The sequence below is a fragment of the Cherax quadricarinatus genome, chromosome 37 (genome assembly GCF_038502225.1).
Source record: "Cherax quadricarinatus isolate ZL_2023a chromosome 37, ASM3850222v1, whole genome shotgun sequence".
In the NCBI taxonomy this organism is placed as follows: Eukaryota; Metazoa; Arthropoda; class Malacostraca; order Decapoda; family Parastacidae; genus Cherax; species Cherax quadricarinatus.
The window spans coordinates 25,821,852-25,845,281 of record NC_091328.1 but is presented as its reverse complement, the minus strand read 5'-3'; positions in this window follow the sequence as shown (position 1 = coordinate 25,845,281).

Below are 23,430 nucleotides of genomic sequence, written 5' to 3'. Positions count from 1 at the left end.
CCCTTCTGGCAAGACAGTGATGGAGTGAATGATGGTGAAAGTTTTTCTTTTACGGGTCACCCTGCCTTGGTGGGAATCGGCCAGTGTGTTAATAAAAATAAAAAAAAGAAGTGAGAGTTGTGAGCTGTTGCTGCTGAGGCAAAGATGCAGAGCCTGGGAGGAACTGGAAGTGTTGAAGCAGAATACAGAGAGGAGGTCTGATAGGATCAAGGTGCTGGGTACAGGAACATCAGTGGATATTGAGGAGAGAGGCGCTAATGACGATGTTTCGGACTCTGTAATTGGTCCAATTCAGACCGAAATATCGTCATTACCTCCTCTCTCCTACATGCGGGTTATTTGTGTATTGTTTCAGTCACGGTATTGCACCTTTTTTTTTCTTTATATACCAACATGTTATGTACACAACTGGAGAGGAGACAATGAAGCAGCAAGTTTTAACCATTTATTCACCTTGCACAGTTCAGACGTAGCGGATATCACACACTGCACACAACCACCAAGAAGGAGACGAAGAAACTGCCAGGTGAACTAGATATCTCAAAGTCGTACTGCCCAGAAAACATCTCTCCTTGGCCCTGAGAGAGGTAACAGATGCACTGTGTGTGCCACTAACAATAATCATCATTAAATTTGTCACTAGGGCAACTGACTGAGGTGTAGAAGACAGTAAATATAGTCCTGATTTTTAAGAGAGGAGACAGACAGGAAGCACTAAACTACAGACCAGTGTCGTAAAGTTATGTATATAAAGTTATGGAGATTATCAGGAGAAAAGTGGCGGAGCATCTATAAAGAAAGAGGGTCACCAATACGGCTTCAGGGGAAGAGAAATCTTGCATCAAAAACCTACTGGAGTTCTAAGACGAGGTAACATATTTAATATAGTTGAGAGAGGGATGGTAGAGCGCATCTTCATGTATTGTAAGAAGGTTCACGACACAGTACTACACAAGAGGCTAGTTGAAAAGCTAGAGGAGCAGGCAGGAGTAGTGGGGAAAGTGCTGCGATGGATCCGGGAATACCTGACAGGAAGAAAACAACATGTGTTGGTACGTGACAAGCTGTCAGTGCGGGTGCTTGTGTCTCGTGCTATTTCTTGTATGAGTGAATGACATGAGGTGCTCCTGTTCGCAGACGATGTGAAATTATTAAGAAGAATACAAGTGGACGAGGATCAAGTAAGCCTACAAGGAGATCTGGACAGGCTGCAAGCCTGGTCCGACAAATGGCTCCTGGAGTTTAAGCTCAGCAAGTGCAAAGTCATGAAGCTTGGGAAAGGACAAAGAAGACTGCAGAGACTAGTCCCGGAGCTAAGGAGTATGTTCAATGAGGAGAGGTTAAGGTAACTCAACCTGACGACACTGGAGAACAGAAGGGATAGGAGGAAACATGATAACGACGTATAAAATACTGAGAGGAATTGACAAGATGGGCATCATCAGAATGTTTCAGAGATGGGACACAGGAACAAGGGGAAGCAATTGTAATTTAAAAGCTCATATAAGTCACAGGGATGTTAGGAAGTACTTCTTCGCCCTTAGAGTTGTCAGGAAGTGGAACGAACAATCTGAAGAGTGAAGTGGTGGATGCAGGATCCATAATAACGTTCTTTAAGCAGCTAGAGAGTGGACGCATTAGCGATCAGCGAAGAGGCGGGGCCAGGAGCTAGGAGTCGACCCCTGCAGCCACAAATAGGTGAGTACAAACTGCTGAGTACACGCACATAGAATTAAAGTAATCTCAAGTCAAAGAAGGTAAGAAAGAGAGGCAGAAATAAGTCAAACGAAGAAATAATCGCATTATGAGCAAATAATACACGATCAAAACACATCAAATTATGAATTTCTTGTGTTACTCTCATTATTTTTCATCGACATACTCTTTTTTTTTTTGACAATCTTCGTTCTAGCTAAGAAACTGACCAGAAGTTAAACTTGAGTAATGACTGAGGTAACAAAGTTAAACTTGAGTAATGACTGAGGTAACAAAGTTAAACTTGAGTAATGACTGAGGTAACAAAGTTAAACTTGAGTAATGACTGAGGTAACAAAGTTAAACTTGAGTAATGACTGAGGTAACAAAGTTAAACTTGAGTAATGACTGAGGTAACAAAGTTAAACTTGAGTAATGACTGAGGTAACAAAGTTAAACTTGAGTAATGACTGAGGTAACAAAGTTAAACTTGAGTAATGACTGAGGTAACAAAGTTAAACTTGAGTAATGACTGAGGTAACAAAGTTAAACTTGAGTAATGACTGAGGTAACAAAGTTAAACTTGAGTAATGACTGAGGTAACAAAGTTAAACTTGAGTAATGACTGAGGTAACAAAGTTAAACTTGAGTAATGACTGAGGTAACAAAGTTAAACTTGAGTAATGACTGAGGTAACAAAGTTAAACTTGAGTAATGACTGAGGTAACAAAGTTAAACTTGAGTAATGACTGAGGTAACAAAGTTAAACTTGAGTAATGACTGAGGTAACAAAGTTAAACTTGAGTAATGACTGAGGTAACAAAGTTAAACTTGAGTAATGACTGAGGTAACAAAGGATGAACGTAATCTTAGAGGTAAATATACAACCACGACAAAGTAAAAAATTAGTTTAAGACAAGTTTACATAGAACAAACTGTTTCTACATCAAACACTAAATATTTTATTCTACAAAGAAGGAATGAAATGAAAATCTTATTACTCTATACTTAATTTTTATTAATTAATATTTCTCTATTTCAATAAATCTTCCTTGAAGATCCACAAAGCTTTCATCATTATTATTCATTTTCTATGGTAGTTCTTCGAAAGATTTTCTCTAGAGCATTCTTCTCGAGCATTCTTCTTGAGCATTCTTCTCGAGCATTCTTCTCGAGCATTCTTCTCGAGCATTCTTCTTGAGCATTCTTCTTGAGCATTCTTCTTGAGCATTCTTCTTGAGCATTCTTCTTGAGCATTCTTCTTGAGCATTCTTCTTGAGCATTCTTCTTGAGCATTCTTCTTGAGCATTCTTCTTGAGCATTCTACTTGAGCATTCTTCTTGAGCATTCTTCTTGAGCATTCTTCTTGAGCATTCTTCTTGAGCATTCTTCTTGAGCATTCTTTCTGAGCATTCTTCTTGAGCATTCTTCTTGAGCATTCTTCTTGAGCATTCTTCTTGAGCATTCTTCTTGAGCATTCTTCTTGAGCATTCTTCTCGAGCATTCTTCTTGAGCATTCTTCTTGAGCATTCTTCTTGAGCATTCTTCTTGAGCATTCTTCTTGAGCATTCTTTCTGAGCATTCTTCTTGAGCATTCTTCTTGAGCATTCTTCTCGAGCATTCTTCTTGAGCATTCTTCTTGAGCATTCTTCTTGAGCATTCTTCTTGAGCATTCTTCTTGAGCTTTCTTCTCGAGCATTCTACTTGAGCATTCTTCTTGAACATTCTTCTCGAGCATTCTTCTTGAGCATTCTTCTTGAGCATTCTTCGTGAGCATTCTTCTCGAGCATTCTTCTTGAGCATTCTTCTCGAGCATTCTACTTGAGCATTCTTCTTGAACATTCTTCTCGAGCATTCTTCTTGAGCATTCTTCTTGAGCATTCTTCTTGAGCATTCTTCTTGAGCATTCTACTTGAGCATTCTTCTTGAGCATTCTTCTCGAGCATTCTTCTTGAGCATTCTTCTTGAGCATTCTTCTCGAGCATTCTTCTTGAGCATTCTTCTCGAGCATTCTACTTGAGCATTCTTCTTGAGCATTCTTCTCGAGCATTCTTCTTGAGCATTCTTCTCGAGCATTCTACTTGAGCATTCTTCTTGAGCATTCTACTTGAGCATTCTTCTTGAGCATTCTTCTCGAGCATTCTTCTTGAGCATTCTTCTCGAGCATTCTTCTTGAGCATTCTTCTTGAGCATTCTTCTTGAGCATTCTTCTTGAGCATTCTTCTTGAGCATTCTTCTTGAGCATTCTATTTGAGCATTCTTCTTGAGCTTTCTTTTGAGCATTCTTCTCGAGCATTCTACTTGAGCATTCTTCTTGAGCATTCTTCTCGAGCATTCTACTTGAGCATTCTTCTTGAGCATTCTTCTTGAGCATTCTTCTCGAGCATTCTACTTGAGCATTCTTCTCGAGCATTCTTCTTGAGCATTCTTCTTGAGCATTCTTCTTGAGCATTCTTCTCGAGCATTCTTCTTGAGCATTCTTCTTGAGCATTCTTCTTGAGCATTCTTCTCGAGCATTCTTCTTGAGCATTCTTCTCGAGCATTCTACTTGAGCATTCTTCTTGAGCATTCTTCTTGAGCATTCTTCTTGAGCATTCTACTTGAGCATTCTTCTTGAGCATTCTTCTCGAGCATTCTTCTTGAGCATTCTTCTCGAGCATTCTTCTTGAGCATTCTTCTCGAGCATTCTACTTGAGCATTCTTCTTGAGCATTCTTCTCGAGCATTCTTCTTGAGCATTCTTCTCGAGCATTCTACTTGAGCATTCTTCTTGAGCATTCTACTTGAGCATTCTTCTTGAGCATTCTTCTCGAGCATTCTTCTTGAGCATTCTTCTCGAGCATTCTTCTTGAGCATTCTTCTTGAGCATTCTTCTTGAGCATTCTTCTTGAGCATTCTTCTTGAGCATTCTTCTTGAGCATTCTATTTGAACATTCTTCTTGAGCTTTCTTTTGAGCATTCTTCTTGAGCATTCTACTTGAGCATTCTTCTTGAGCATTCTTCTCGAGCATTCTACTTGAGGATTCTTCTTGAGCATTCTTCTTGAGCATTCTTCTCGAGCATTCTACTTGAGCACTCTTCTCGAGCATTCTTCTTGAGCATTCTTCTCGAGCATTCTACTTGAGCATTCTTCTCGAGCATTCTACTTGAGCATTCTTCTTGAGCATTCTTCTCGAGCATTCTTCTTGAGCATTCTTCTCGAGCATTCTACTTGAGCATTCTTCTCGAGCATTCTACTTGAGCATTCTTCTTGAGCATTCTTCTTGAGCATTCTTCTTGAGCATTCTTCTTGAGCATTCTTCTTGAGCATTCTTCTTGAGCATTCTACTTGAGCATTCTTCTCGAGCATTCTTCTTGAGCATTCTTCTTGAGCATTCTATTTGAGCATTCTACTTGAGCATTCTTCTTGAGCATTCTTCTTGAGCATTCTATTTGAGCATTCTACTTGAGCATTCTTCTTGAGCATTCTACTTGAGCATTCTTCTTGAGCATTCTTCTTGAGCATTCTTCTTGAGCATTCTTCTTGAGCATTCTTCTTGAGCATTCTTCTTGAGCATTCTTCTTGAGCATTCTTCTTGAGCATTCTTCTTGAGCATTCTTCTTGAGCATTCTTCTTGAGCATTCTTCTTGAGCATTCTTCTTGAGCATTCTACTTGAGCATTCTACTTGAGCATTCTTCTTGAGCATTCTACTTGAGCATTCTTCTTGAGCATTCTTCTTGAGCATTCTTCTTGAGCATTCTTCTTGAGCATTCTTCTTGAGCATTCTTCTTGAGCATTCTTCTTGAGCATTCTACTTGAGCATTCTTCTCGAGCATTCTTCTTGAGCATTCTTCTTGAGCATTCTATTTGAGCATTCTACTTGAGCATTCTTCTTGAGCATTCTTCTTGAGCATTCTATTTGAGCATTCTACTTGAGCATTCTTCTTGAGCATTCTACTTGAGCATTCTTCTTGAGCATTCTTCTTGAGCATTCTTCTTGAGCATTCTTCTTGAGCATTCTTCTTGAGCATTCTTCTTGAGCATTCTTCTTGAGCATTCTTCTTGAGCATTCTTCTTGAGCATTCTTCTTGAGCATTCTTCTTGAGCATTCTATTTGAGCATTCTTCTTGAGCTTTCTTTTGAGCATTCTTCTCGAGCATTCTACTTGAGCATTCTTCTTGAGCATTCTTCTCGAGCATTCTACTTGAGCATTCTTCTTGAGCATTCTTCTTGAGCATTCTTCTCGAGCATTCTACTTGAGCATTCTTCTCGAGTATTCTTCTCGAGCATTCTATTTGAGCATTCTTCTTAGCATTCTTCTTAGCATTCTTCTTGAACATTCTTCTTAGCATTCTTCTTAAGCATTCTTCTTAGCATTCTTCTTGAACATTCTTCTTGAGCATTCAACTTGAGCATTCTTCTTGAGCATTCTTCTTGAGCATTCAACTTGAGCATTCTTCTTAAGCATTCTTCTTAGCATTCTTCTTGAGCATTCTTCTTGAGCATTCTTCTTGAGCATTCATCTTGAGCATTCTTCTTGAGCATTCTTCTTGAGCATTCAACTTGAGCATTCTTCTTGAGCATTCTTCTTGAGCATTCAACTTGAGCATTCTTCTTGAGCATTCTACTTGAGCATTCTTCTTGAGCATTCTTCTTGAGCATTCTTCTCGAGCATTGTTCTTGAGCATTGTTCTTGAGCATTCTTCTCGAGCATTCTTCTTGAGCATTCTTCTCGAGCATTCTTCTCGAGCATTCTTCTCGAGCATTCTTCTTGAGCATTCTTCTCGAGCATTCTTCTCGAGCATTCTTCTTGAGCATTCTTCTCGAGCATTCTTCTTGAGCATTCTTCTTGAGCATTCTTCTCGAGCATTCTTCTTGAGCATTCTTCTCGAGCATTCTTCTTGAGCATTCTTCTTGAGCATTCTTCTTGAGCATTCTTCTCGAGCATTCTTCTTGAGCATTCTTCTTGAGCATTCTTCTTGAGCATTCTTCTTGAGCATTCTTCTCGAGCATTCTTCTTGAGCATTCTTCTTGAGCTTAGAACTTTCATTATAATGTTCTAAAAAATATTACACATTTCATTTGAAGGTCCGAGAAAAAACATCCTTTTAATTCAAAGTCCGAAAAAAATCACCAAACATTTTAATGCTCAAGAAAAACATTACATATTTATTAGAGACTCCCCAGAATTATTACACACTTCTTGTGATGACTTGAGACTTCACTGAACAAAGATTTTATCCTAATCTGAAGATGCTTAACACTATCAGCAACATGACAGCGTTTTCATCATTACCTACATTACCACTAGTAATTTCATCTCACTTCAGCCTCGTCTTACATCACCAATCCCATCTCAACATAAGTCACTATCATCTCTACTGCTCATGCGAAAATATTTAAATTTTACACAAGTGTCTCGTTGAATCCCATAATGTTCTCCATGGAACAACAGCAGATGTTATGTAAATCTCGTCTTATTATATATAATACAAAATTTCCTTTGTTTCCATAAGTCACCAGTGTTTCTGTCTATGATACTGGGGAAAGTCTAAATTGAAAGTGGTATATGAGGTGATCATAGCCGGCAAAGTACTTTCCTAGCTGTCGTTTTTAACCCTAATATATTCATAAAGAAGGAGGCTGAAATTAATCCTTGAGAATACCACTGCCACGAGTGTCCTCGGCTCACGAAAAACACCTAGCTCTGATGGGTGCGTGATCTTTGTAGGATCGATGGCTGAGTGAATAAAGTGACATGTACGATGTGTTGTCTCTATAGGGACAATGTGTCGTGGAGTCGATCCCTGCCCTGCCGCAGTTTGGTAACTTATTCAAAACCACTTATTTCGTGGTTTAATTGATTTTATATATATATATATATATATATATATATATATATATATATATATATATATATATATATATATATATATATATATATATATATATATATACATATATATATATATATATATATATATATATATATATATATATATATATATATATATATATATATATATATATATAAGCAGATTTATAGCATAAAAATATTTTCCGTGCTTGAATGGTGGTGTGCAGATGAAATGCAGCTTTAATAACCCTGGTTCAGTCGTTAAGCTTTAAACTCAGCAAATTAAATGCCCAGAGTATATACAGTGTATGAACATGTAAATAGTCGCCTAATTGCTTCCTCATCTCTCGAGTATTAGTTCGTGAACGTATGTTAAAATGCATGACTGTGTACTTTCTGTCCTTAAATACTTCCACTCTATATAACGCTTCATAACAAAATGTATAATGCAAGAATTAACAAAATATTTCACAGAGCAACTGACAGAGTCATTAAGTGAGAGTCGTGGTTGAGGACCAAGGTTCAGATGACTTGCGGAAACCTCCATAGTTATTGAAAATATTTTAATTATATTTGTGTAATAAAGGCTTAATGAGATCATTTATGAGGTATATGTGCACCAACAGAGAAGAATATTTTAATTAGGAATATAAGGATTAAACTTATCTATAAATGGATATATGCGCTAAATTATAAAACCCATCAAGTATATATATATATATATATATATATATATATATATATATATATATATATATATCTATATATATATATATATATATATATATATATATATATATATATACTGTTGCATTCAGGTCATATACAAAACATAGAGTTAATATTCTTCTGAATTTATACAAGTGAAAAATTTGTCATGCACTCTGGAAATGATGTTTGATATAAATAATGTTAAAATATTCAAAAGTATTTATATGCATGAAGGGTTGTTTGTGAAAAGTTATTTTTTGGCAATTATAAAATATGCTCACATTTTAATATAAAAAAAAAGAGGGAAAAATAAAAATTTAAAAATTAAATAAAAAATTTTCTTTTTGCAATTAAAAGGAAAATATAACTTTTATGGAGCATTGACAAAATTAAGATATACATCCATATATATATATATATATATATATACATATATATATATATATATACATATATATATATATATATATATATATATATATATATATATATATATATATATATATATATATATATTTATGTATATACATATGTCGTGCCGAATAGGCAGATCTTGGCTTAAATAGCAACGCTCATCTTGCCATATAGGACAAGTGAAAATTTGTGTATACAATAATTTCGCCAAAATCATCCTGAACTTAACGAAAAAAATATATTTCACTGTGTTTGTTTAGTAATAAATTATTGTAAACAAATCTAAAATAAATTTAGTTGGGTCAGGCTAAAATAAATTGTTCTTGTTATAATAAGGTTAGGTAAGTTTTCTAAGATTCTTTTGGAGCAAAATTAAATTTTTTTACATTAACATTAATGAAAAAAAAATATATCTTTAAACGTATAAGAGAAAATTTTAGAAAGGACTTAATTTTAAATGAGTTCTTGCTAATTGACCAGTTTTACATATTCGCCACGATATATATATATATATATATATATATATATATATATATATATATATATATATATATATATATATATATATATATATATATATATATATATATATATATATATATATATATATATATATATATATATATATATATTATTTATTATTATTATCACACCGGCCGATTCCCACCAAGGCAGGGTGGCCCGAAAAAGAAAAACTTTCACCATCATTCACTCCATCACTGTCTTGCCAGAAGGGTGCTTTACACTACAGTTTTTAAACTGCAACATTAACACCCCTCCTTCAGAGTGCAGGCACTGTACTTCCCATCTCCAGGACTCAAGTCCGGCCTGCCGGTTTCCCTGAATCCCTTCATAAATGTTACTTTGCTCACACTCCAACAGCACGTCAAGTATTAAAAACCATTTGTCTCCATTCACTCCTATCAAACACGCTCACGCATGCCTGCTGGAAGTCCAAGCCCCTCGCACACAAAACCTCCTTTACCCCCTCCCTCCAACCCTTCCTAGGCCGACCCCTACCCCGCCTTCCTTCCACTACAGACTGATACACTCTTGAAGTCATTCTGTTTCGCTCCATTCTCTCTACATGTCCGAACCACCTCAACAACCCTTCCTCAGCCCTCTGGACAACAGTTTTGGTAATCCCGCACCTCCTCCTAACTTCCAAACTACGAATTCTCTGCATTATATTCACACCACACATTGCCCTCAGACATGACATCTCCACTGCCTCCAGCCTTCTCCTCGCTGCAACATTCATCACCCACGCTTCACACCCATATAAGAGCGTTGGTAAAACTATACTCTCATACATTCCCCTCTTTGCCTCCAAGGACAAAGTTCTTTGTCTCCACAGACTCCTAAGTGCACCACTCACTCTTTTTCCCTCATCAATTCTATGATTCACCTCATCTTTCATAGACCCATCCGCTGACACGTCCACTCCCAAATATCTGAATACGTTCACCTCCTCCATACTCTCTCCCTCCAATCTGATATTCAATCTTTCATCACCTAATCTTTTTGTTATCCTCATAACCTTACTCTTTCCTGTATTCACCTTTAATTTTCTTCTTTTGCACACCCTACCAAATTCATCCACCAATCTCTGCAACTTCTCTTCAGAATCTCCCAAGAGCACAGTGTCATCAGCAAAGAGCAGCTGTGACAACTCCCACTTTGTGTGTGATTCTTTATCTTTTAACTCCACGCCTCTTGCCAAGACCCTCGCATTTACTTCTCTTACAACCCCATCTATAAATATATTAAACAACCACGGTGACATCACACATCCTTGTCTAAGGCCTACTTTTACTGGGAAAAAATTTCCCTCTTTCCTACATACTCTAACTTGAGCCTCACTATCCTCGTAAAAACTCTTCACTGCTTTCAGTAACCTACCTCCTACACCATACACTTGCAACATCTGCCACATTGCCCCCCTATCCACCCTGTCATACGCCTTTTCCAAATCCATAAATGCCACAAAGACCTCTTTAGCCTTATCTAAATACTGTTCACTTATATGTTTCACTGTAAACACCTGGTCCACACACCCCCTACCTTTCCTAAAGCCTCCTTGTTCATCTGCTATCCTATTCTCCGTCTTACTCTTAATTCTTTCAATTATAACTCTACCATACACTTTACCAGGTACACTCAACAGACTTATCCCCCTATAATTTTTGCACTCTCTTTTATCCCCTTTGCCTTTATACAAAGGAACTATGCATGCTCTCTGCCAATCCCTAGGTACCTTACCCTCTTCCATACATTTATTAAATAATTGCACCAACCACTCCAAAACTATATCCCCACCTGCTTTTAACATTTCTATCTTTATCCCATCAATCCCGGCTGCCTTACCCCCTTTCATTTTACCTACTGCCTCACGAACTTCCCCCACACTCACAACTGGCTCTTCCTCACTCCTACAAGATGTTATTCCTCCTTGCCCTATACACGAAATCACAGCTTCCCTATCTTCATCAACATTTAACAATTCCTCAAAATATTCCCTCCATCTTCCCAATACCTCTAACTCTCCATTTAATAACTCTCCTCTCCTATTTTTAACTGACAAATCCATTTGTTCTCTAGGCTTTCTTAACTTGTTAATCTCACTCCAAAACTTTTTCTTATTTTCAACAAAATTTGTTGATAACATCTCACCCACTCTCTCATTTGCTCTCTTTTTACATTGCTTCACCACTCTCTTAACTTCTCTCTTTTTCTCCATATACTCTTCCCTCCTTGCATCACTTCTACTTTGTAAAAACTTCTCATATGCTAACTTTTTCTCCCTTACTACTCTCTTTACATCATCATTCCACCAATCGCTCCTCTTCCCTCCTGCACCCACTTTCCTGTAACCACAAACTTCTGCTGAACACTCTAACACTACATTTTTAAACCTACCCCATACCTCTTCGACCCCATTGCCTATGCTCTCATTAGCCCATCTATCCTCCAATAGCTGTTTATATCTTACCCTAACTGCCTCCTCTTTTAGTTTATAAACCTTCACCTCTCTCTTCCCTGATGCTTCTATTCTCCTTGTATCCCATCTACCTTTTACTCTCAGTGTAGCTACAACTAGAAAGTGATCTGATATATCTGTGGCCCCTCTATAAACATGTACATCCTGAAGTCTACTCAACAGTCTTTTATCTACCAATACATAATCCAACAAACTACTGTCATTTCGCCCTACATCATATCGTGTATACTTATTTATCCTCTTTTTCTTAAAATATGTATTACCTATAACTAAACCCCTTTCTATACAACGTTCAATCAAAGGGCTCCCATTATCATTTACACCTGGCACCCCAAACTTACCTACCACACCCTCTCTAAAAGTTTCTCCTACTTTAGCATTCAAGTCCCCTACCACAATTACTCTCTCACTTGGTTCAAAGGCTCCTATACATTCACTTAACATCTCCCAAAATCTCTCTCTCTCCTCTGCATTCCTCTCTTCTCCAGGTGCATACACGCTTATTATGACCCACTTCTCGCATCCAACCTTTACTTTAATCCACATAATTCTTGAATTTACACATTCATATTCTCTTTTCTCCTTCCATAACTGATCATTTAACATTACTGCTACCCCTTCCTTTGCTCTAACTCTCTCAGATACTCCAGATTTAATCCCATTTATTTCCCCCCACTGAAACTCTCCTACCCCCTTCAGCTTTGTTTCGCTTAGGGCCAGGACATCCAACTTCTTTTCATTCATAACATCAGCAATCATCTGTTTCTTGTCATCCGCACTACATCCACGCACATTTAAGCAACCCAGTTTTATAAAGTTTTTCTACCTATATATATATATATATATATATAGGTAGTAGGTTGGTAGACAGCAACCGCCCAGGGAGGTACTACCGTCCTGCCAAGTGAGTGTAAAACGAAAGCCTGTAATTGTTTTACATGATGGTAGGATTGCTGGTGTCTTTTTTCTGTCTCATAAATATGCAATATTACTGGTACGTCTTGCTACTTCTACTTAGACTTAGGTCACATTACACATACATGTACACGTTTTTTTATACACACTCGTCTGAATTTTCTATGATTTTATCTTCATAGTTCTTGTTCTTATTACTTTTCCTTTTATATCCATGGTTAAGTGGAATAAGAATCTTTCCTCCGTAAGCCATGTGTGTTGTAAAACTCAACTAAAATGCCGGGAACAATGGGCTAGTAACCCCTTTTCCTGTAATAATTACTAAAAAGATTAAGAAGAAAATTGTCAAAGTTGGAAGTCTGAATCTTCGTGGATGTTGTGCGAATGATAAGAAAGAGATGATTGTGGATGTTATGAATGAGAACCCCTCAGGGAAGGTTCCTTGATGTTAGCGAGCTGCTCTTGATTTAGGGAATTGGATCTGTGCTCCAGTTCCCGGAATTAAGCCTGAATGCCTTCCACATCCCCCCCCCAGGCGCTGTATAATCCTACGGGTTTAGTGCTTCCCCTTGATTATAATAATAATAATTATAATAATAATAATAATAATAATAATAATAATAATAATAATAATAATAATAATAACAATAATAATATGAATGAGAAGAAGCTGGATGTCCTGGCTTTAAGTGAAACAAAGCTGAAAGAGGTAGGAGAGTTTCAGTGGAGAGGAATAAATGGGATTAGGTCAGGGGTTTCAAATAGAGTTAGAGCTAAAGAAGGATTTGCAATAATGTTGAAGGATAAGCTATGGCAGGAAAAGAGGGTCTATAAATGTATTAATTCAAGGATTATGTGGAGTAAAATAAAGGTTGGATGTGAAAAGTGGGTTATAGTAAGCGTATATGCACCTGGAGAAGAAAGAAGTGTAAAGGAGAGAGAGAGATTTTGGGAAATGTTGAGTGAATGCGTGGGGAGTTTTGAACCAAGTGTGAGAGGACTTGTGGTTGGGAATTTCAATGCTAAAGTGGGTAAAAATGTGGAGGGAGTAGTAGGTAAATTTGGGGTGCCAGGGGTAAATGAAAATGGGGAGCCTTTAATTAATTGAGCTATGTGTAGAAAGAGGTTAGGTAATAAGTAATACATATTTTATGAAAACGAGGATAAATAAATGTACAAGGTATGATATAACACGTAATGAAAGTAGTTTATTAGATTATGTATCTGGTGGATAAAAGGTTGATGGGTAGGCTCCAGGATATACACGTTTATAGAGGGGCAACTGATATATCGGATCATTATTTAGTTGTAGATACAGTTAGAGTAAGAGGTAGATGGGACAAGAGGAAAATGACAACAACAAGTAAGAGGGAGGTGAAAGTGTATAAACTAAGGGAGGAGAAAGTTCGGGTGAGATATAAGCAACTATTGGCAGAAAGGTGGGATGGTGCAGGTATGAGTAGTAGGCGGGGGGGTTGAAGAGGGTTGGAATAGTTTTAAAAATGCAGTATTAGAATGTGGGGCAGAAGTTTGTGGTTATAGGAGGGTGCGTGCAGAAGGAAAGAGGAGTGATTGGTGGAATGATGAAGTAAAGGGTGTGATAAAGGAGAAAAAGGTAGCTTATGAGAGGTTTTTACAAAGCAGAAGTGTTATAAGAAGAGTAGAGTATATGGAGAGTAAAAGAAAGGTGAAGAGAGTGGTGAGAGAGTGCAAAAGGAAAGCAGATGATAGAGTGGGAGAGGCACTGTCAAGAAATTTTAATGAAAATAAGAAAAAAGTTTGGAGCGACTTAAACAAGTTAAGAAAGCCTAGGAACGAATGGATATGTCAGTTAAAAACAGAGTAGCGGAGTTAGTAGACGGGGAGACGGAGGTATTGGGTAGATGGCGAGAATATTTTGAGGAACTTTTAAATGTCGACGAAGAAAGGGAGTGTGGGGGAGGTGAGTGAGGCATTACGTAAAATGAAAGGGGGTAAAGCAGCTGGAACTGAGGGGATCATGACAGAAATGTTAAAAGCAGGGGGAGATATAGTGTTGGAGTGGTTGGTATTTTTGTTCACTAAATGTATGAAAGAGGGGAAGGTACCTAGAGATTGGCGGAGAGCATGTATAGTCCCTTTATATAAAGAGAAGGGGGGCAAAAGAGATTGAAAAAATTGTAGAGGAATAAGTTTACTGAGTATACCAGGAAAAGTGTACGGTAGGGTCATAATTGAAAGAATTACAGGTAAGACAGAATGTAGGATTGCGGATGAGCAAGGAGGTTTCAGAGTGGGTAGGGGATGTGTAGATCAAGTGTTTACATTGAAGCATATATGTGAACAGTATTTAGATAAAGGTAGGGAAGCTTTTATTGCATTTATGGATTTAGAAAAGGCAGGTGATAGAGTGGATAGGGGAGCAATGTGGCAGATGTTGCAAGTATATGGAATAGGTGGTAAGTTACTAATTGCTGTAAAGAGTTTTTATGAGGATAGTGAGGCTCAGGTTAAGGGGTGTAAAAGAGAGGGAGACTACTTCCCGGAAAAAGTAGGTCTTAGACAGGGATGTGTAATGTCACCATGGTTGTTTAATATATTTATAGATGGGGTTGTAAAAGAAGTAAATGCTAGGGTGTTCGGGAGAGGGGTGGGATTAAATTATGGGGAATCAAATACAAAATGGGAATTGACACAATTACTTTTTGCTGATGATACTGTGCTTATGGGAGATTCTAAAGAAAAATTGCAAAGGTTAGTGGATGAGTTTGGGAGTGTGTGTAAAGTTAGAAAGTTGAAAGTGAACATAGAAAAGAGTTAGGTGATGAGGGTATCAAATGATTTAGATAAAGAAAAATTAGATATCAAATTGGAGAGGAGTATGGAAGAAGTGAATGTTTTCAGATATTTGGAGTTGACGCGTCGGCGGATGGATTTATGAAGGATGAGGTTAATTACAGAATTGATGAGGGAAAAAAGGTGAGTGGTGCGTTGAGGTATATGTGGAGTCAAAAAACGTTATCTATGGAGGCAAAGAAGGGAATGTATGAAAGTATAGTAGTACCAACACTCTTATATGGGTGTGAAGCTTGGGTTGTGAATGCAGCAGCGAGGATGCGGTTGGAGGCAGTGGAGATGTCCTGTCTAAGGGCAATGTGCAGTGTAAATATTATGCAGAAAATTCGGAGTGTGGAAATTAGGAGAAGGTGTGGAGTTAATAAAAGTATTAGTCAGAGGGATGAAGAGGGGTTGTTGAGGTGGTTTGGTCATTTAGAAAGAATGGATCAAAGTAGAATGACATGGAGAGCATTTAAATCTGTTGGAGAAGGAAGGGGAGGTAGGGGTCGTCCTCGAAAAGGTTGGAAGGAAGGGGTAAGGGAGGTTTTGTGGGCGAGGGGCTTGGACTTCCAGCAGGCGTGCATGAGCGTGTTCGATAGGAGTGAATGGAGACGAATGGTATTTGGGACCTGACGATCTGTTGGAGTGCGAGCAGGGTAATATTTAGTGAAGGGATCCAGGGAAACCGGTTATTTTTATATAGCCGGACTTGAATCCTGGAAATGGGAAGTACAATGCCTGCACTCTGAAGGAGGGGTTTCGGGATATTAGCAGTTTGGAGGGATATGTTGTGTATCTTTATACGTATATGCTTCTAAACTGTTGTGTTCTGAGCATCTCTGCAAAAACAGTGATTATGTGTGAGTGAGGTGAAAGTGTTGAATGATGATGAAAGTAGTTTCTTTTTGGGGATTTTCTTTCTTTTTTAGGTCACCCTGCCTCGGTGGGAGACGGACGACGTGTTGGAAAAAAAAAATATATCAATTCCTCTAAGTATTTTCACGATGCTATGATATAACTTAAAGTATATGTTTATATATACATTTATATATAAATATATATATATATATATATATATATATATATATATATATATATATATATATATATATATATATATATATATATATATATATATATATATATATATATATATATATATATATATATATATATATATATATGTATTCATGTTTATGTTTTTTTTCTGTAAATGTATTCTGTTTATCAATAAATATTGACATAGAATATAAAATATATAGGGGGTGGTAGAAGAAAATATTCAAACAGCTCCGAGGAGAACCTTGAGTTTTCTCTGAGGTACGTTTATTGTCTTCTCTGAGGATGAGGGTCCCCATTCCAGCTATAGAGGTGGTACTTCCCTATATATAATGTATATATATATATATATATATATATATATATATATATATATATATATATATATATATATATATATGTATATATATATATATGTATATATATATATATATGTATATATATATATTTATATATGTATATATATATATATATATATATATATATATATATATATATATATATATATATATATATACACACAAAACAACCACTGTGAAAGAATAGAGAAATTCCAAGCGCTTTCGTGACTACTCACATTATCAAGGAACATTGTTCCTTAATAATGTGAGTAGTCACGAAAGCGCTTGGAGTTTCTCTATTCTTTCACAGTGGTTGTTTTGCATATTCTGAAATCACCTGTTTACTGTGATCTTATTGCATATATATATATATATATATGTATATATATATATATATATATATATATATATATATATATATATATATATATATATATATATATATATATATATATATATATATATATATATATATATATATATATATATATATATATATATATATATATATATATATATATGTATATATATATATATATATATACATATATATATATATATATATATTATATATATATATATATATATTATCTATAAATATATATATATATATATATATATATATATATATATATATATATATATATATATATATATATATATATATATATATATAGATATATATATATATATATATATATATTATATATAGGGAAGTACCACCTCTATAGCTGGAATGGGGACCCTCATCCTCAGAGAAGACAATAAACGTACCTCAGGGAAAACTCAAGGTTCTCCCCGGAGCTGTTTGAATATTTTCTTCTACCACCCCCTATATATTTTATATTCTATGTCAATATTTATTGATAAACAGAATACATTTACCGAAAAAAAAACATAAACATGAATATATATATATATATATATATATATATATATATATATATATATATATATATATATATATATATATATATATATATATATATATATATATATATATATATATATATATATATATATATATATATATATATATATATATACTTATATATAAATGTATATATAAACATATACTTTAAGTTATAACGTAACATCGTGAAAATACTTAGAGGAACTGATAGGCAGGACTGTGTTGAAAACACAGATCTGGGATGTTAGGAAGAGTTTCTTCAGTCTTAGAATAGTTAGGAAATGCAGCGACCTGGACAGGGTAGTGGAAGAGGCAGGATCCATTTTAAATCTAAGAGGTAAGATAATGCTCTTGAAGAGAAGAGTGGGTGAGCCCAGTAGCAATCAGCGGGGCCGGGAGCTGATACTCAACCCCTGCAACTACGTATAGGTGAGTATATGTTAAAAAAAGTGTACATATGATCAGTAATACACAAGCACAAACATTCATACATGCATACATAAACACACGTTTACAGATTTTAACATTTTGCTGCTTAAGAATTATATGACCACCCTGCACTATACCTTAAGCATACCTTGAGGCAGAGAGGGGCTTGGCTTATGTGATACAAGGATACCTGTCTCGGATAACCAAGTGATCGAATTCCATATAATTTTTATTACACAGTTCCTCTCATCTAACAGTATTTTTCTTTACAATTCTATGGTCATGCATAAACCCTGGCATAGCGTAATAAATACTGTGAGTCATACGATATTCAGTTTACTGATTTCAATGATTTAACAGGTAAACCAGCGCTCTCCCTTAAAATTAATCTACGTGGCTTTCAAGAGTATTTTTTGAACCAAAAACTTAAAGATATCATTGTCGCCGAGTAATTCGTTTATTGCAGTTGTAGAATATGACTATGTTGATTATTATTATAATCAAAAGAAGCGCTAAAAATGTTTTTATATGTATTCTTTGCATCTTTCCAGTTTGATTTACAATTTTTATTCTGCTCGAGGATGCTCTTGGCTTCACATAAATGCTGATTTACAATTCCTACGCATTTTGAGTATGTTAGGCTCCTGGTACTAGGCGTGTGAATGTATTGATCCCAAATTCCTGGGGGCCACTGTGGGACTTTTCGCAGGTTCCCTGTAGCATATAAACTCCCCACCAGGCCACGACTTCCATGACTTAGTAGTGCGACCTCCCAAGCTGACCCCAACTCAGAACACCGTTTCCAGGGTCATCTGTCATTCACTAGCTGAACTTGCTCATACCTCCGTGAACTGACCCTGGCTTCTCTACTACCATTTCGGCCTGAATGTAAATTTCCCAATAAAACTCTTGTAGTCAGCTGTGTCTTTATCTACACCCACTCTGCTACTGACGACGATACTTCCCTGTCAAGTACACTTTATGCAACATACACAAGGTGGATTGTTCCCTCAGCGCTCACCGAAGCCAGTACAGTTTGGTGACAGCGGTTCTTCTAGCCGAGTCTAGGACAGTTAGGAAGGAGGGTAAGAGAAGCTTCTCAGCTCTTGCATTAGCACAGTGATTCCCAAACTTTTTCAGCTTGTTACCCAATTTAACATGCCACATAAAGCATGTTACCCCTTTCACAAAATGTTGTTATTATTGATATATATGGCTAAACGTGAACGTATACAGCCTCGCATACTCTGCTAATCCTAGCAAAACCATTGAAAACGTAAGAACCACACATACATTATATATAAAATTAATAATAGCTACAAATTCACGGTAACAGTGGGTAAATACTAACTATATACTGCACAGGGCAGTACACATACATACATGCTTATGTCTACCTCGGCTGATGCTCACAGATAAACTGACAGTGTGAAATAGAGGCAGCCTCAGGAAGTGAGTGACGCGTACTGGACAGGTCGATCTGGGCTACGGAGTGACTTTTGTCCTGAAGCATACTTGTCAAAATACTTTTGGGTTTCCACACACTTAGCTATATATTTCTTCTTTTCTAATACTGTATATTAGTTTTTGATGTTTATTGTTATTTGGTTTAACTTTATTACTTATTTATAATAGGTTTACTTTACAACTTTATATACTAAGACAAAGTTAAGAATAATCCTCATACCGGGTACCGCATTGTTTTCTTGATTTTCAGAATTCATAACTTTTTTCTGTCACCCCTCCATTACCCCCCAAAAATGGTTAAATTACCCCCAGGGGGTAATTTACCCCCAGTTTGGGAACCACTGCTTAGCATAACGGCGTTTTGGTTTATCTCAGCAGCTTCTGTACACAGGAGACATGCGAGTATTTTTTCTTGTTCATTTTCCCACCTGTGGACATACTTTCTTGTCAGTCAGTTTGTACTCATCTTCGCCACTTGTCCACCAGAGAAGCAACGCCAATTCAGCTATGAGCTGCCTGCCTTAGCCCTTGTGTTACCTTAAGTGACATGGTCCTCAGACAGGTAGAGAAACTAAAACCTAACAAATCCCCAGGCCCTGATGAACTGTTTACAAGGGTCTTAAAGGAATGTAAAGAGGAACTTAGCATACCTTTGGCTAATCTTTTTAACATATCACTACAAACTGGCATAGTGCCTGATAAGTGGAAAATGGCAAATGTAATACCTATTTACGAGGCAGGTGACAGGTCCTTTGCTTCGAACTATAGACCAATAAGCCTTACCTCCATAGTGGAAAAATTTATGGAATCAATAATTGTCGAAGCAATTCGTAGCCATCTTGATAGGCACAGATTGATTAATGAATCTCAACACGGTTTTACAAAGGGGAGCTCCTGTCTTACGAATTTACTAACATTTTTCACTAAGGTATTTGAGAAGGTAGATCATGGTAATGAATATGATATTGTATATAGGGACTTCAGTAAGGCTTTCGATAGAGTTCCACATCAGAGGCTATTAAGGAAACTTAAGGCACACGGAATAGGAGGAGAAATTTTTTCCTGGGTAGAGGCATGGCTGACAAATAGGCAGCAGAGAGTTTGCATAAATGGGGAGAAATCAGAAGGGGGGCACGTCACAAGCGATGTTCCTCAGGGGTCAGTGTTGGGCCCGTTGTTGTTCACAATTTACATAAACGACATAGACGAGGGAATAAATAGCGACATAAGCAAATTTGCTGATGACACCAAAATAGGCCGTCCAATTCATTCTAATGAGGACACTAGAGCATTCCAGGATGATTTGAATAGACTGATGCAATGGTCGGAGAAGTGGCAGATGCAGTTTAATATTGACAAATGCAAAGTTCTAAATGTTGGACAGGTAAATAACCATGCCACATATAAACTAAATAATGTAGATCTTAATACTACTGATTGCGAAAAGGATTTAGGACTTCTGGTTAGCAGTAATCTAAAACCAAGACAACAGTGCATAAGTGTTCGCAATAAAGCTAACAGAATTCTTGGTTTCATATCTAGAAGTATAAATAATAGAAGTCCTCAGGTTGTTCTTCAACTCTATATATCCTTGGTTAGGCCTCATTTAGACTATGCTGCTCAGTTCTGGTTACCGTATTACAGAATGGATATAAATGCTCTGGAAAACGTACAGAGGAGGATGACAAAGATGATCCCATGTATCAGAAATCTTCCCTATGAGGATAGACTGAGGGCCCTGGATCTGCACTCTCTCGAAAGGCGTAGAATTAGGGGGGATATGATCGAGGTGTATAAATGGAAAACAGGAATAAATAAAGGGGATGTAAATAGCGTGCTGAAAATTTCCAGCCAAGACAGGACTCAAGTTGGAAAAGTTCAGATTCAGGAAGGATATAGGAAAGCACTGGTTTGGTAATAGAGTTGTGGATGAGTGGAACAAACTCCCGAGTACAGTTATTCAGGCTAAAACGTTGTGTAGTTTTAAAAATAGGTTAGATAAATGCATGAGTGGGTGTGGGTGGGTGTGAGTTGGACCTGACTAGCTTGTGCTGCTGGGTCTGGTGCCGTTCTCCTTCCTTGAGTGGAGGTGACCAGACTAGGTGGGTCATTGGGCTAATCCGGGGGGGACCTGGACCTGCTCCGCATGGGTCAGTAGGCCTGTTGCAGTGTTCCTTTTTTCTTATGTTCTTAAGCCTGAAACGATCCTGTTAGCTATAATAGCCAGAGGTGAGGGTTTGTGTTTTCTGTGTCTCCGTTGTCCAGGTGTTTCTGTTGCTGCATACGGATGAAAAGCCCCACAGACACGCATTTCCTAGAGCAGTCAGTTTTATGCTATCAAACCCATACACAATATAATATTCAAAGTATTCTTTATTTCTACAAGTATATGTATAAGATATACAGGCCTAGCTGACGTCAATGACATACACTATGTAGAAAGCCCCTTCCTATGCAGAGCATTTTGGGCAAATTAGGTACATTTTGTCCCGGAATGCGAACCACACCAGTCGACTAACACCCAGGAACCCATTTTACTAATGTGTAAACATTGGACAGCAAGTGACTTATGGAAACACGTCCTAATGTTTTTCAGCCATACCAAAGATCGGTCCCAAGATCAAGATCGAGATAGTTTAGGTAAGATCCCATGTGGGTTGAGCTGGGAAGACAGGATAGGCGAAGAACAGCGGTGGAGAGGAGTGTCCACAGTTGAAGAAAAAAAGTTAGTGCTTAACCCAGCTGCTAGGCGCTCGAGGGACGAACTTGGAAAAAACAGGAAGAGCAAGTTGTGTATGCATTGGTCTCGTGGTAGTTGAGGTCTTGAGAAGCTGGCAGTTTCTAGGTCGCAGGAGAGGGTAGGCAGGTAGGAATATCAGAGGGCTGCACACAGGTGGGAGTTATAGAAGTAATTGAGGAGGCAGGTTTGCAGGAAGCCATTTTCAAACTTTTTGAAACTACTGCAGAGGTGGTATAGTTTACTCTTGTTACTGAGGGTGAGTCTGAAGTGGAGGTGATTCACAGGAATACTTGACTGTTCCAGCACCGAGGCCATTGTAGAGCTCAGTGCAGGTCATGGTGTCAGCATTCGATGGAGAAGTGTAGAAGGTAAGTTTTCCCATGAGGCTGAGCTGGAGTCGTCACTATCTTCTTCTTCTGAAGTGGATTCATTTGGCTAGTCAACAATGGTGTTAGCAGATGACTGAGGGTTGACAGGAGCAGTGGAGAGGTGTAATGGTGGTGTAAAAGCCGGTTGGGAGACGGTGGTTGAGGTGGCATGATCGCGGTGGAAGTGGTTATAGAAGTTACAGGTGCAGCTGCTTGGGCAGGAGACAGGTCTGCAGGTGCAATAAAGTTCACGATGTTGGGAAGGATCTTCAGGAAGTCGGCTGAAGGTATGGAGTCCGGGAAACTGAAGGCAAATATGTTGTTCAAACGGAATAGTTCGTTACTAGTGTTGTAGAAAGTACCAAAGAATCGATCCATGAACCACAGTATGTGAGCTGAGTGCGATAGCCGTCGAGCCACTGGTCACCGTACTCTTTTACACTATGGTCAGCTGTTTACAGTTCTAATTTCTGTTCTTTTGTGGCTCTACGTCAACCTCTGCATTCTTCGTAGTGCTTAACCCCCAAGCCTGTCTCCAAGTCAGTCTCCAAGCCTGTAAGCCTCAACACGACGCTTCACCAAGACGCCACACCAATGCTGCTTCAACGTGCAAGTTCTCTGTCGTTTGTTAGTACCAACAGCCTCACACTAGTGATCTAAGTGGAAGAATTAAAACTGTCTTAAATAAAAAATACCAAATGTTCAGTTCATTTCCACACTCAC